General features: G+C 39.9%; 1 protein-coding gene and 1 pseudogene across 1 annotated transcript in view; both read left to right on the top strand.

Annotated features, from left to right (window-relative positions):
- Positions 1 to 13,289, top strand: part of KDM7A (lysine demethylase 7A) — a 75,294-nt gene that overhangs the window by 19,728 nt on the left and 42,277 nt on the right. The gene's annotated exons all lie outside the window — the stretch shown is intronic.
- On the top strand, positions 4,017 to 5,235 carry LOC122673754 (annotated as a pseudogene).

Raw genomic sequence — 13,289 nt, 5'->3', positions numbered from 1 at the left:
TAGAGTAGACCTCACAGGTTAACTGTGAAATGTTCCATATTTTGGGGTCTTCCCTGGTGGCTCAGTGGTAAAGAATCTGCCTGCCAATGCAGGAGACACGGGTTTGATCGTTGGGTCGGGAAGATGCCATCCGAGAAGGAAATGGCAACGCACGCCGTTATTCTTGCCTGGACAATTCCATGGACAGAGCAGCATGGTAAGCTACAGTCCATGGGGTTGCAGAGAGTTGGACATGACTTAGCAACTATATAACATCACCACCACAGGTTAAGGGCTCAGTTCAACTAATCCGTCCCCCCTACTTCAGACAGCAATCACAAATAGTGAATTCATGGGTTACGTCCATTTCTGTCTGAATTTGCTGCAAATGGGGTTTCCACGACTCCCTGTTTAGGTTTGATAATTTGCTCTGATGGCTCACAGAACCCAGGGAAGCACTTTCCTTTGCACTATCCTTTATATAATTATAAAAGATATTATAAAGGTTATAAATGAATAACCAGGTGAAGAGGTACATAGGGCAAGGTCCCTAAGGGTCCCACATGCTTCCGTCCCTTTGGAGTTGGGGATATGCCACTCTTCTGGCCCCTGAATGCATTCACCAACCCCGAAGCACTCCAAACCCTTTGGGTAGGGTTTTTATAGAAGCTTCACTACGTAGACATGATAGATTAAATCATTTGCCATTGGTGATTTTTTTTTTTTTTTAATTTCCAACTTCTCTCCCTTCCTTGAAGGTTGGACATGGGCTGAAAGCTCTAAATCTCTAATCACACAGTTGGTTCTGGGGGCAACTTGACCATCGTGAAGCTATCCATGGGCCTGTCCAGAGTCACTGTATTACCATAAACTCAAGTGTGTCGAGAGGGGCTTGTTGTGAATAACAAAGATGCTCCTCTGTCACTCAGGAACTTTACAAAGGTTTTAGGTACTGTTGTGCGAGGAACCAGGAAGGAAGACCAAATATATATTTCTCCTTATATCACTGTATCACCATGGTTTAGTTAAATACCAGTCCCCGAATAACACGATTCAAATTTTGGCCGCCATGATATATTAACTGTGCAAATAAAGTACAGAGTTTGCTGCTAGCTCCTCAGTTTGCAGGTCAGCAAGTCAGTATGTCAGTGACAGCTGGGCATCGATCCTTCAGCTCACACACAGACAGGAAAGGATGTCGTGCTGCATCCTGCTTTCCCACCGATAAACCCGACATCTTACCCATCTTATCATGCAAAGCTGGGTGATCAAAAGAGGGAAGTGGTCAATAAAGACGAAAGTCCAGCAAAGAACAAAAAGTGATGTTTCTGGAAGTGAAATTTAAATTGAGCATAAATGAAACAGTAAAATGAGTAACTGATGGTGAGAGTGTTGACATTGCTGCCGTTTGAGAGGCTCTTTGATGTGCAGCCAGAAGAACTTAGTGAAGGTACACTTAATAGCATCATATTTTAAATTACAGTGTACTAAATAAATGTTTTACTGATTTTTCATTTCTCTATACATGACAATTAACAGTAAGAGAGTTTTAAATGTTTTCACAAACATTTTTGAAGCTCAGGGGACAGTTGTGATTTTCCCAATGATAACTAAGATAGCTTTGTGTGGTTTCAACTTGTGTAAGTATTTTTATGGTCCCACACTACCATGCAAAGCAAGGACTGCCTGGATTTTTCTCGTATTTGCCAGTCATCTATCATCTGACCTCTAGTGGAAATAAAGAAAAATTACAAAATGAACTTTGAGGAACTTATACATTTTCTTCAGAATGGATCTAATAGGTAAAAATCCTTGCATATTATACACTTTACACTTTGCCCTTACGGTGTGTTTTGAAATAGTATGGTGCACTATTTGCTGCTGACTTTTCTGGACAATTAGCACTACCCATTTTACTTTTGTTGAGTACTTCTGATTTGTAATTTTGTTGAAGTTCTTTGAAATCTTGCTGTAGGGATATTTGTTAAGGATTATGTCAAGGTTTCTATGATCCAAACCTCTACTCTAACTCATCCTTCATTGAGAATGAAAAAGCCTGCTAAGGGTGTTGAGTAGACCTCCCAGAAACTTTAGTTTCTGTTCCAACAGGAAGTTCTCTAAGATGAATCCTTTCTCTTGGCTGGGCTCGGCATGTTGTCTCTTCCCTTAGGTTTGGGCACTGAAGACTGTTACAAGAGGAGAAAGGTTACTAGGGCACTAGATCTGCTTGACTTGATTCCTGTCCTTTGTAGCTGACTCATCCCTGAAGTGTCCTCAATATAAAAGTTTATGACTTGCTGTTGTATTTTACCCCAGGGTGTGATTTCTTAGCCCTGTATACATTAAATTTTTTGTAGATGTCATTAGACCCTAGAACACATAGCTTTCCTTCCCATGCTCACAGTGGACAATAGAACTGTGAGCTGGGCTATTGGTTCATCTTTTAAAAGTCTGTTTCAACCTGTAATCTTTTTAATCTATGTATTCTTCTAGTAGATAACCCCACTTGGAAAATTAAGATAGGGACACTTAGAAGCTACAAGAAAGGAGAGCAGAGTAAATGGACATAATATATAAATCTGTAAAGAACAGAGATCCTTTTTTGCACAATAGGGTTATAAATACCTATGACTAAATTTGAACATTGAGTAATACTACATTATTTTTCATTAACAAAAAGTATGGACATTTCAAAATAAGATCTTGAAAGAAAAAGTCATCTGTTATTAATTTTTCCCCTGTCACATCCATTTTCTACCCCTTTCTATCTGCAAAATTCACATTTAATTTGAGTATGGTAGAATATTGGCCAGGATAGTAGCCCAAACTAATGCCTCTCTAATGTGCTTGGAATTTCTGCTTTCTGTCAATCAGTAAATATTCTTTGAGCATCTACTGTATAGTCAGCTTTAGGTAGATCAGAGAATAGGAAATTCTAAGTTATTAGTGGTGGAGAAGGTAATGGCAACCCTCTGCAGTACTCTTGCCTGGAGAATCCCATGGACAGAGTAGCCTGGTAGGCTGCAGTCCATGGGGTCACTGGGAGTTGGACACGACTGAGTGATTTCACTTTGATTTTTCACTTTCATGCATTGTAGAAGGAAATGGCAACCCACTCCAGTGTTCTTGCCTGGAGAATCCCAGGGACGGGGGAGCCTGGTGGGCTGCTGTCTATGGGGTCGCACAGAGTCGGACATGACTGAAGTGACTTAGCAGCAGCAGCAGTCAAGTGAAGTGAGGTGAAAGTTGCTCAGTCGTGTCCAACTCTTTGCAACCCCATGGACTATACAGTCCATGGGATTCTCCAGGCCAGAATACTGAAGTGGGTAGCCTTTCCCTTCTCCAGGGTTTCTTCCCAACCCAGGGATCGAAACCAGGTCTCCCACATTGCAGGCGAATTCTTTACCAGTTGAGCCACAAGGGAAGCAACTATTCAGTCCAGTTCAGTCACTCAGTCGTGTCCGACTCTCTGTGACCCCATGAACCACAGCACACCAGGCCTCCCTGTCCATCACAAACACCCAGAGTCCACCCAAACCCATGTCTATTGAGTTGGTGATGCCATCCAACCATCTCATTCTCTGTTGTCCCCTTCTCCTCCTGCCCTCAATCTTTCCCAGCATCAGGATCTTTTCAAATGAGTCAGCTCTTCACATGAGGTGACCAAAGTATTGGAGTTTCAGCTTCAACATCAGTCCTACCATTGAACACCCAGGACTGATCTCCTTTAGAATGGACTGGTTGGATCTCATTACTCATATCTTTAAGAAATATGAAGCCTAATTGGAGTAACAGAGTTTTCACAGGAAACAGCTGTGAATAAGGCATTGCCCTAGCCTCTCTGCTAGGGCTTTGGATCAATAGTTCCCTAACCGCCATTTCTCTACTGAGCAAAAGAATTGCCTGGGAGCTTGTTAAAAATGAAGATTATTAGGTACCACCCATTAACTTTTCCCTGTAGATCTAAGGTGGGGCTCAAGAATGTATTTTTTTCTTTTAAAAAAAACATCTCTTTTCACTGAAGATCCTGATGTCACCATGACTGCCACCCCTCCTGGTGTTACCTGTACTGTAAGAACAAGCTCTATTCAAAGTCTGGCTTCTGGTCGAGGTGTATCCCTGATGCCAAGATCCGCATCTTTGACCTGGGGCAGAAGAAGCCAAAAGAAGCTGAGTTCCCACCCTGTGGCCACACAGTGTCAGATGTGTAGGAGCCACTCTCCTCTGAAGCCCTGGAGGCTGCCTGTATTTGTGCCAACAAGTGCCCGTATTTGTACATGGTGAAAAGCAGTGGCAAAGATGACTTTCACATCCATGTGGCTCCACGCCTTCCACGTTATCCACACGAACAAGATGCTATGCTGTGCTGGAGCTAGTGGGCTCCAGACAGGTGTGCACAGCGGCCAGGGGCGACATCGGCCAAGTCACATTGTCCATCTGCACCAAGCTGCGGAGCAAGGAGCGTGTGATTAAGGCCCTCCCTAGGGCCAAGTTCAAGTTCCCTGGCTGCCAGAAGATCCACATCTCCAAGAAGTGGAGATTTACTAAGTTTGATGCTGATGAATTTGAAAACATGATAGAAAAGCGGCCCATCCAGGGTGGCTGTGGAGTCAAATATATCCCTGCTCATGTTCCCCTGGACAAATGGTGGGCCCCGCGCTCATGAGAGCCTGGCACTGTCCTCTCCTTACGCATGCCCGCCAATATATCCTACTTTCCTATCAAAGCAAAACAAAAACAATAATTTTAAAAAACCACAGTAGAAAGTTGTATGGTGAAAGCAATTGTCCCTCCCTTCCATTCTGTATCCATTCAGTTTTCTTTCTCTTACACGTTTTTTTTTTGCAGATGGTTCCACACATTATACTCTGCATTTGCAGGCATGCAGGCATGGGTGGGTGGGGGCATACTCTTTGGCACCCGGCTTTTGTTGCTTTCCAGCATGTCCTGCAGATCTTTCCATATCCTTTCTTGCAGATCTGCCTCATTCTTTTGAAAGGCTGCCTCACACAGCCTGTAAAAGCTCCACAGGAGATTCTAATGCATAGCCAGGTTTGGAGCCCGCAGATAGACTAGAGTGTTAAATGGGTTTAGAAAAAGTTTTCTTAGATGTTAACTCCCTAAGTCTCATGGTTTCTCAGTAAGGAACTGAACTCCGCAAACATTTCTTGTACTTCTAAATTCAAATTGCTTTAGGACAGATTTTTGTATGTTTTTTACTTTAGTTATTGGGATGTGAGAGTTGGACTGTGAAGAAAGCTGAGTGCCAAAGAATTGATGCTTTTGAATTGTGGTGTTGGAGAAGACTCTTTAGAGTCCCTTGGACTGCAAGGAGATTAAAGCAGTCAATCCTAAAGGAAATCAGTCCTGAATGTTCATTGGAAGGACTGATGCTGAAGCTGAAACTCCAATACTCTGGCCACCTGATGTGAAGAACTGACTCATTTGAAAAGACCCTGATGCTGGGAAGGATTGAAGGTGGGAGGAGAAGGGGATGACAGAGGATGAGATGGTTGGATGGCATCACTGACTCAACGGACATGAGTTTGAGTAAACTCTTGAGAGTTGGTGATGGACAGGGAGGCCTGGTGTGCTGCAGTCCATGGGGTTGCAAAGAGTTGGACACGACTGAGCAACTGAACTGAACTGAGAAATCATCAGTCAAAAATACACAAATGCATTTATGAAATCAAGATTTTTTTTAATCCTATAGCTGCAGATGTAGAGTTTAAATTTCTCATTAAATTAATTATTAAAACATATACGAAGGCAGTAATGTATATACTGATGGCATAGTCCTTAATTCTTTCCGTTATTAACTTACGGACATTTCTAAGCAAACCTTTATATAATTGTTTCTGTTTATCCTTTATCATCATGGCAAGTTTTTTCTCCCCTGAGATGATTTACAAAGTTCTTACTTAATTCTCAAATAATATTCATTTTGGGATGGCATTTATTTGCCCTTTCACTGGTTATAAATAGAAGTATAGTCTATCTCCGTGAAATAGCAAATCTGCTGGGCACTGTTTGCATTATAGCTTTCCTTAGTCACTGTAGACACACCCCACACATAGCCGGACAAGCCAAAGTCGATTGCTAAAGAGTAGAACTGCATAGTAAGTCCCATAAATACAGGTTCCATTTCAAGAGCGGGCTCGTAAGTACAGTTTGTTTGCAAGTCCAATAAAGTTAGCCTAGGTACCCAGCTAACACAGTTGGTTACACAGCACTGTACTATAATATGTTTATAATACTTTTCACACAAATAGTACATAAAAACTAAACACAAAAAATAAACAATTTTAATCTTACAGTACCTTGAAAAGTATAATAGTACTTTTCTTTCTGATAGCTCAGTTGGTAAAGAATCCGCCTGCAAAGCAGGAGACCCTGTTAAGATTCCTGGGTTGGAAAAATCCGCTAGAGACGATATAGTCTACCACTCCAGTATTCTTGGGCTTCCCTTGTGGCTCAGCTGGTAAAGAATCCACCCGAAATGCGGGAGACGTAGGTTCTATCCCTGGGTTGGGAAGATCCCTTGGAGGAGGGATCCTCTAGATCTGTCCACTCTAGTATTCTGTCCTGGAGAATTCCATGGACTGTATAGTCCATCAGATCACAAACAGTCAGACACGACTAAGCCACTTTCACAAAGATCCTTTAAACTATTTACCATTTATATCGCCTCTTCTATGTACTCAGGTGTCAGGCAGTGACAAGCAGAACAAGCATGTTTTTCTGTGCTCTAGAGGTAAATAGTGTAATGTCAATTATATTTGATGTGTATATTTCACACATTCATCCTGGAACAAGTTTTATTAGAAGCATACCAACAGGATTTTCAGCTTTTTGAAGGGTGTTTTGTATCAGTGAGCTCATCTCTTGGTTCTTCAGTCCCTCTTATTTTTCTGTCATATTCTTTGTTCAATTCCTTTAAAAAAAAAGTTTTATTTATTTGTTTGACTGCACCAGGTCTTAATTGCAGCACATGGGATATAGTTCCCTGACCAGGGATCAAACCCCAGCCCACTGCATCGGGAGCATGAAGTTTTAGCCACTGGACCACCAAGAAATCCCCATTCAATTCCTTTTTATGTTGTCTTCCTCCCTCACCCTTGGTAACCTGAATGTTCTGAGTCAGCTGGTTGGAAATAACTCAGGAAGCCGTTAGGACGGTTGGAAGGATGAGCCAACTGTTAGAGGTAGGAAAAGTGTCACATTTTTTCTGAGATTATTATGAACTGAAAGAATTTGGTTCAGTATGCACTTCATTCAAAATCCTTGTTAAATATAGTTAAGCACATAATATGCCAGTAAATAGCTTTGATGTGTCAAAAATAAAGTCTTCAATGTCATGCTCAACGTGTAAGGAAAAGCACTTAATTTTATGAACACAGTTTAATGTCAGCAAGAGAATAACAGACGTTGGGTTTTTCTGAATCAAAGATTTAATTAAAAATTACCAGTTTGATTTTCAGTGAAAATATTTCATACATGCAAATTATAAATTTTTGCTTTAGCTGATACCTGATAATAAAGTATCTTAGGGTTAAAACTGCATGAAATGTAATTTAGATGTGAAAATGGCTGTTGGCATTCTAGTATAGTTTTAGCAGGAATGTCAACCTATTAAGCCAATATCAATAAACAAAGTAAGGTTTTTGGACCTTCAAAACAATTGTTCTACAGTTTCATTCTAAACATTCTATGTTTATTAACTTAATTAATTTGTTTAACTTTGAGGGAGATACTGTCATCTCCATCCTTACAGTGAGACAAAGAACAGACAAAGTTACCCGAAGTCATACATAGGTAGTAGTCCAGGATTTTAACATAGGTAGATTGACCCCAGAGAACTCAACCATCAAAAAGTAATTAAAAATTGGAAAAGAATTATCTTCTTTTTCCCTTTAAGAATGGCCATTTGAGTGTCTAACGTGTACTCTGAAGAGACATCACTGAAGGAAAAAATATTAAGCCTAATCATAAGGCCAAGTTTCCTGTGTGGGCTCAGACCTCATAGGTAATAAGCCCAGACCTGTATTAGCTGTGATTAGTACCTAATAGAAGCATAATAATGTTAATGGTTGCTATTTATTAATGTATTTACTGTACCATTGCTTATTATATGCTAAGCCATATGCGTTACATATTTACCTGCATTGTCCTGTTTAGTCCTAGGGGAACTCCTACTCAGAGGAATTAAAAAAGTTGCTCAAAGTCAAAACTACTGGAGCTAGAAATCAAATCAGTTTTCCTGATTCCAGAATCTATGCATCCCACTCAAGCCAATTGACCCCTATTTCTCTGGTGGCTTGAAACTGGTCTGAGTAGTCCTTGCCTGGATTATAGCTGTCCCAAGGCCTCGGCTGACTCCAAAGTTACATGAAAGGAAATATGACGAGCAGGTTATAAACCTCCCTCTCTATTCCTGGAGTTACTTCATCTCAAAGGCCACTCCCCAGCCCCTTTGGTGGTATTACTGTGAGGTTTTGGGGCTTGCACAATGGATGACTCAGTCCTTTATGGAGAAGTCGTAAAAATTACTTTTGGGTAGAAGGGTGAACTTTTGAAACACAGGTGAAAACTTGCAATGAAGCAAAATTGTGAATTAATGAATTTCATTACTGCATCCTTCTACTATCTAAGGAAAGATGAGAAATCTACTAATTCATACATTGAAAGATCGTTTCCCCCCCCCCGCCCCCCCCCTTTTTTTTTTACAGATTGTGTTGCCTTTAGTTCCTATACTAAATTCTTCAGAAATTCAAGCTGGACATTTTTTTTTTTAACTTGCATGTAACTTTGCCACAATGGATCGATTTTCAAATAAGTTTTCAGCACAGTTAATAATCATAAAAAATTTACTGGGATCATCCTGTTGAGAGGTCACTATAAGTGATCCTGGGAGAAGTCTGAGCTCAAGTCAGGAAGTAAGGTATGTAAAACAGCTCAGTATTAGACATCCAGAAGTGGAGATGTGTGTGAATAAAGTGTTGCAGAACTTTCTGTGGGGTGATCCAGTGAAGTTTCACCAAGGAGAGTCTGTAAGATTGCTTGGTGAGGAATGGGGAGAGGATTTGAAGCAAGAGGAATATCTAATGAAGTCTGCTGGCAGGAACATCTTTAAAAATTTGGCCTCCAACTCTTCTGACATTGAGAGGAGGGAATATAAATGGGAGCATTATGCAGGAGGAAAAAAAAGAATGTTTGGCAGATCCCAGGGAATCCTGGTTAGTCATTAATTAAATTCTGTTCTTGTCAAGTGTCACACACACACACAAAAAAGCTAGCTAAGCAACAATTTCAGAAGGTTAAGACAATAGAAAGTGCTAAAGTTGTCACTGTCCCACTTACCAAAAGGCACTGAGGCGGTTCTGTAGATGGAAGCTAGTCAGCAAAGGTCAGATTGTCACCTCCACAGGAAGGCACCCCCTCCACACACACACTCACAACAGTCTAAGAAACACTGAGCATTTTGCCATTAGGAGAAAATGGAGCGATTGGTATATGAAGGAAGGTTTTGTGAGAGACTGAAGGAGATTTGAAAGTTATTCTTAGAAAGTTTGCTTTCGGAGTTCTGCATCTTATGTGTCCTACTGCATTTGCTCTTAACATATCTGTTAAAGCTTAGGGACTTAGAAAAGTGAAAGTGTTAGTCACTCAGTCATGTCTGACTTCTTTGCAACCCCATGGACTGTATGTAGCCTGCCAGGCTCCTCTGTCCATGGAATTTTCCAGGCAAGAATACTGCTGTGGGTAAGCCATTCCTTTCTCCAGGGGATCTTCCCGACCCAGGAATCAAACCCTGGTCTCCTGCATTGCAGGCAGATTCTTTGCTGTCTGAGCCATCAGGGAAACCGTAGTGACTGTAGAATTTTTTTAATGGGGGCTGAGGAGTGGGAGAAGTTATCCTTCCTTCTGAGAGAGGAAACGGAAACGTATGTAGTTCCTTTTAGATCTACTTAAAGATCTGAAATAACTTTCTTGGTTTAGGGATATTTAATTTTTATGTTTAATTTGATTTTTTTTAAATTTATTAATTTATTTGGGAAGTTCCGAGACTACTTTCATGTTACTTGCTTAGGAGTTTTATAAGAATCCTTTAGTGAGTATTAGTAATATAGATTTAGTAAGTATCCTTGTCTTAATTTTCTAAGGAATTTTGTTTGCATTTTAGTCAGAAATAAATGTTTTATCAAATACTTGTCCTGCTCCTTTTTAAACGGTCATGTGGGTTTTTCTTTTAATCTGTTTAATGTGGCAAATTTCACAGATTAAATTTTTTTTAGTGTTAAAACCACCTTGCATTCCTGAGATAAACCAAACTTGATATTTCCAAATGAGAGTGGCTTATAGTTTTTCTTTCTTGTATCATCTTTTCTAAGTTTTAATGTCAAGGTTGTGTTATCATAAAATGAGTTAGAAAGTAAGTCCTTTTTTTCTACTTGCTTGTGCAAATTTATAGTATTGGAATTATTTATTCCCTTAATACTTAATAGAACTTTCTTGTGAACCCATCTGGGCCTGGGAATTTTTTGAGGGGGGCATAACTTTTTAATGTTAGAAGTAACAATTTTAGGACTATGCAAATATTTTTTCTTTGTGACTCAGGTTTGCCTGTCTTATATTTTCTAATCCTTTAGCATAAAATCATTCATAATACCCTCTTTTACATTTAGTATCTATAGAATCTATAGTTTTCTCCCTCTTTTTATTCTTACCATTGGTTATTTATGTTTTATCTTATTTTTCATAAGCTTGCCAGAGGTTTGACAATTTTATGTCTTTCCAAAGAATCAATTTTTGGCCACAGTGCTCTATTGTATGTTTGTTTTCTGTGTCATCAATTCTGTTCTTTTAGTTTTCCTTCTGTCTGTGTGTTTAAGGTTTATTTTGTTATTCTTTTTGTTACTATTTGAGGTAGATTTTATTACTTCATTAATTTTAACCCCTTTTTCCTGTAATGCATATATTTAAGGTTATATATTTCTGTTTACAGGTTCTGCATTTGGCAAATTTTGTTATGTAGCATTTTCATTACTGTTCAGCTCAAAATAATTTTTAGAGTTTCATTATGATTTATCTTTTTACTTGGCTTATTTATAATATTATTTCTTAATTTCTAGACACATGAAGATTTTCCAGTTACCTTTTTTGTCATTTCTTTCTCTCTTAACTGAACTGTGGCCAGAGAATTTCTGATTTCACACCTGCAAAACTGACTGTGGCCCAGTGTGTGGTTGCTTGTTAAGAACGGTCCATGTGTGCTTGAGAGGAAGGGTGTGTTCTATGGATGTTGGGTGTAGGGTTCTATAAATGTTCATTAGGTCATGTTTTTTTTTAATTCTGCAGTTCAAACCTTGTATGTTTCATAGATTGTGATTTGCCTACATATTCAATCGGAGATATTGCTCTACTTTTTTTGGCTTTTCCATTTTTCTTGCATCTCAGACCTGTCTGTGACCGTCTTCCTTCTGCCAGAAGTGCATACATTGGCATTTTCTTTGCTGTGGGTTGGCTGGGGCTAAACTCTGTTTTGGTTGTACAGCTTCTTTCTTTCCCCCTCCTTGAAACACATTTTAACTGAGTATTGAATGCTCAGTTAATAGATATTTTAGGTTAGCAGATTGTTTCTTTAAACACATGTAAGGTATTCTAATGTGTTCCGGTTTTCATTATTTCTTTTGAGAAGTCTCTCATCCTTGCATGTAATCTGTGCTTTTTTCTTCTTATGGCTTTGAAATTTCCCAAATTTTGTTTTGTACAGATTTACTGTGATGTGAGTTGACTTTTTATCCATCCTGCTTGGGATATGTTGGGTTTCTTAAATCTGGAGATCAGTGTCTTTCATTATTTCTGCAAATTTGTAGCTGTTAGCTCATGGTATTGCTTCTGCCCCTGTTCTCTCTACTTTACCTTCTGAGGCTCTGGTTAAATGTATGTTACATTTTCATTCTCTCCTTCATGGTTCTCACACTCTTGTTTGTATTTCCTGTCATCTTACTCTCTTTGCTGCCTTCTGAGTAATGTGACCACCATCCGTTTCACTGATTTTCTCTTCCACTGTAACACCTGTCAACTGACACCCCCAAATTCTGTGTTAGTACTGCTTTGGCTCTTTTTCAGGTACTAGTTGTGGTTGTGTTTTTGTTCTGACACTTTCGGGGAATACAAACATGTAGAACTTTACCCTAATAAATTACTTAGAAAGTAAGCAAAGCTGCTGTGGTCTTTGATTGATGAACTACTCCTGTGTTCAAGATGTCACTATATAGTTTTTCAAGTTCCTAGTTCCCTCAATCTTTATTTAAATGCTACTGCTCTATACTCCATGGAATAGAGTATTCCAGATACAATGCCTCAAACTGATTTAACTGGTTAATTAGGGGTATGAGACCTAATGCAGAATTTTTAGGACTCAGTGCTCTTGCCACGTCAGTGACGTTAACCCAAATTTGCTAGCCACCCTGGCTGATGACGACCATATTTTACAGTTAGGTGGTGTTTTAATCTACCCAGGAAAGGGAGGCAGAGAGAAGAAACTGGAGAGAGAGAGAGAGGATTTGTGAGTTCTCTGGAGTCGCTTCTTAAAAGGACAGTAATCCTATTGGATTAAGGCCCCCTCCTTATGACCTCACTGAACCCTTATTACTTCCTTAGAGACCCTATCTCCAAACATAGTCACACCGGGGTTTACAGCTTCAGCATGTGAATTTTGGAAGGACACAAACACATTGAGTCCATAGCAGGTAGCATTTACATAATGGTTGAGGGTCTTACGGTTTATGTTATAATTATTTATAACATTATAAATAAAATATATATTTATAAAATAAAATATACTTATTATGTTATAAATATGTTATACCTGTGCTGTCTCTACTGCTGCTAATAGTGAATCACTACCCATGTATTTGGGTATATTCTCCCCCACAATTATTCAGCAAATATGCAGAGAAAAGGGGCTTCCCTGGTAGCTCAGCTGGTAAAGAATCTGCCTGCAGTGCAGGAGACCCCAGTTTGATTCCTGGGTGGGAAAGATCCGCTGGAGAAGGGATCAGCTACCCACTCCAGTATTCTTGGGTTTCCCTGGTGGCTCAGCTGGTTAAGAATCTGCCTGCACTGTGGGAGACCTGGGTTCGATCCCTGGGTTGGGAAGATCCCCTGGAGAAGGGAAAGGCTACCCACTCCAGCATGCAGAAGTGAAGTTAAGTCGCTCACTTGTGTCCGACTCTTTGCTGCCCCATGGACTGTAGCCTGCCAGCCTCCTCTGTCCGTGGGATTTTCCAGGCAAGAGTGCTGGA

The sequence above is a fragment of the Cervus elaphus genome, chromosome 18 (assembly GCF_910594005.1).
Source record: "Cervus elaphus chromosome 18, mCerEla1.1, whole genome shotgun sequence".
Classification (NCBI taxonomy): Eukaryota; Metazoa; Chordata; class Mammalia; order Artiodactyla; family Cervidae; genus Cervus; species Cervus elaphus.
Note: the sequence above shows the minus strand (reverse complement) of the source record. Positions and strands in the feature narration are given on the sequence as shown.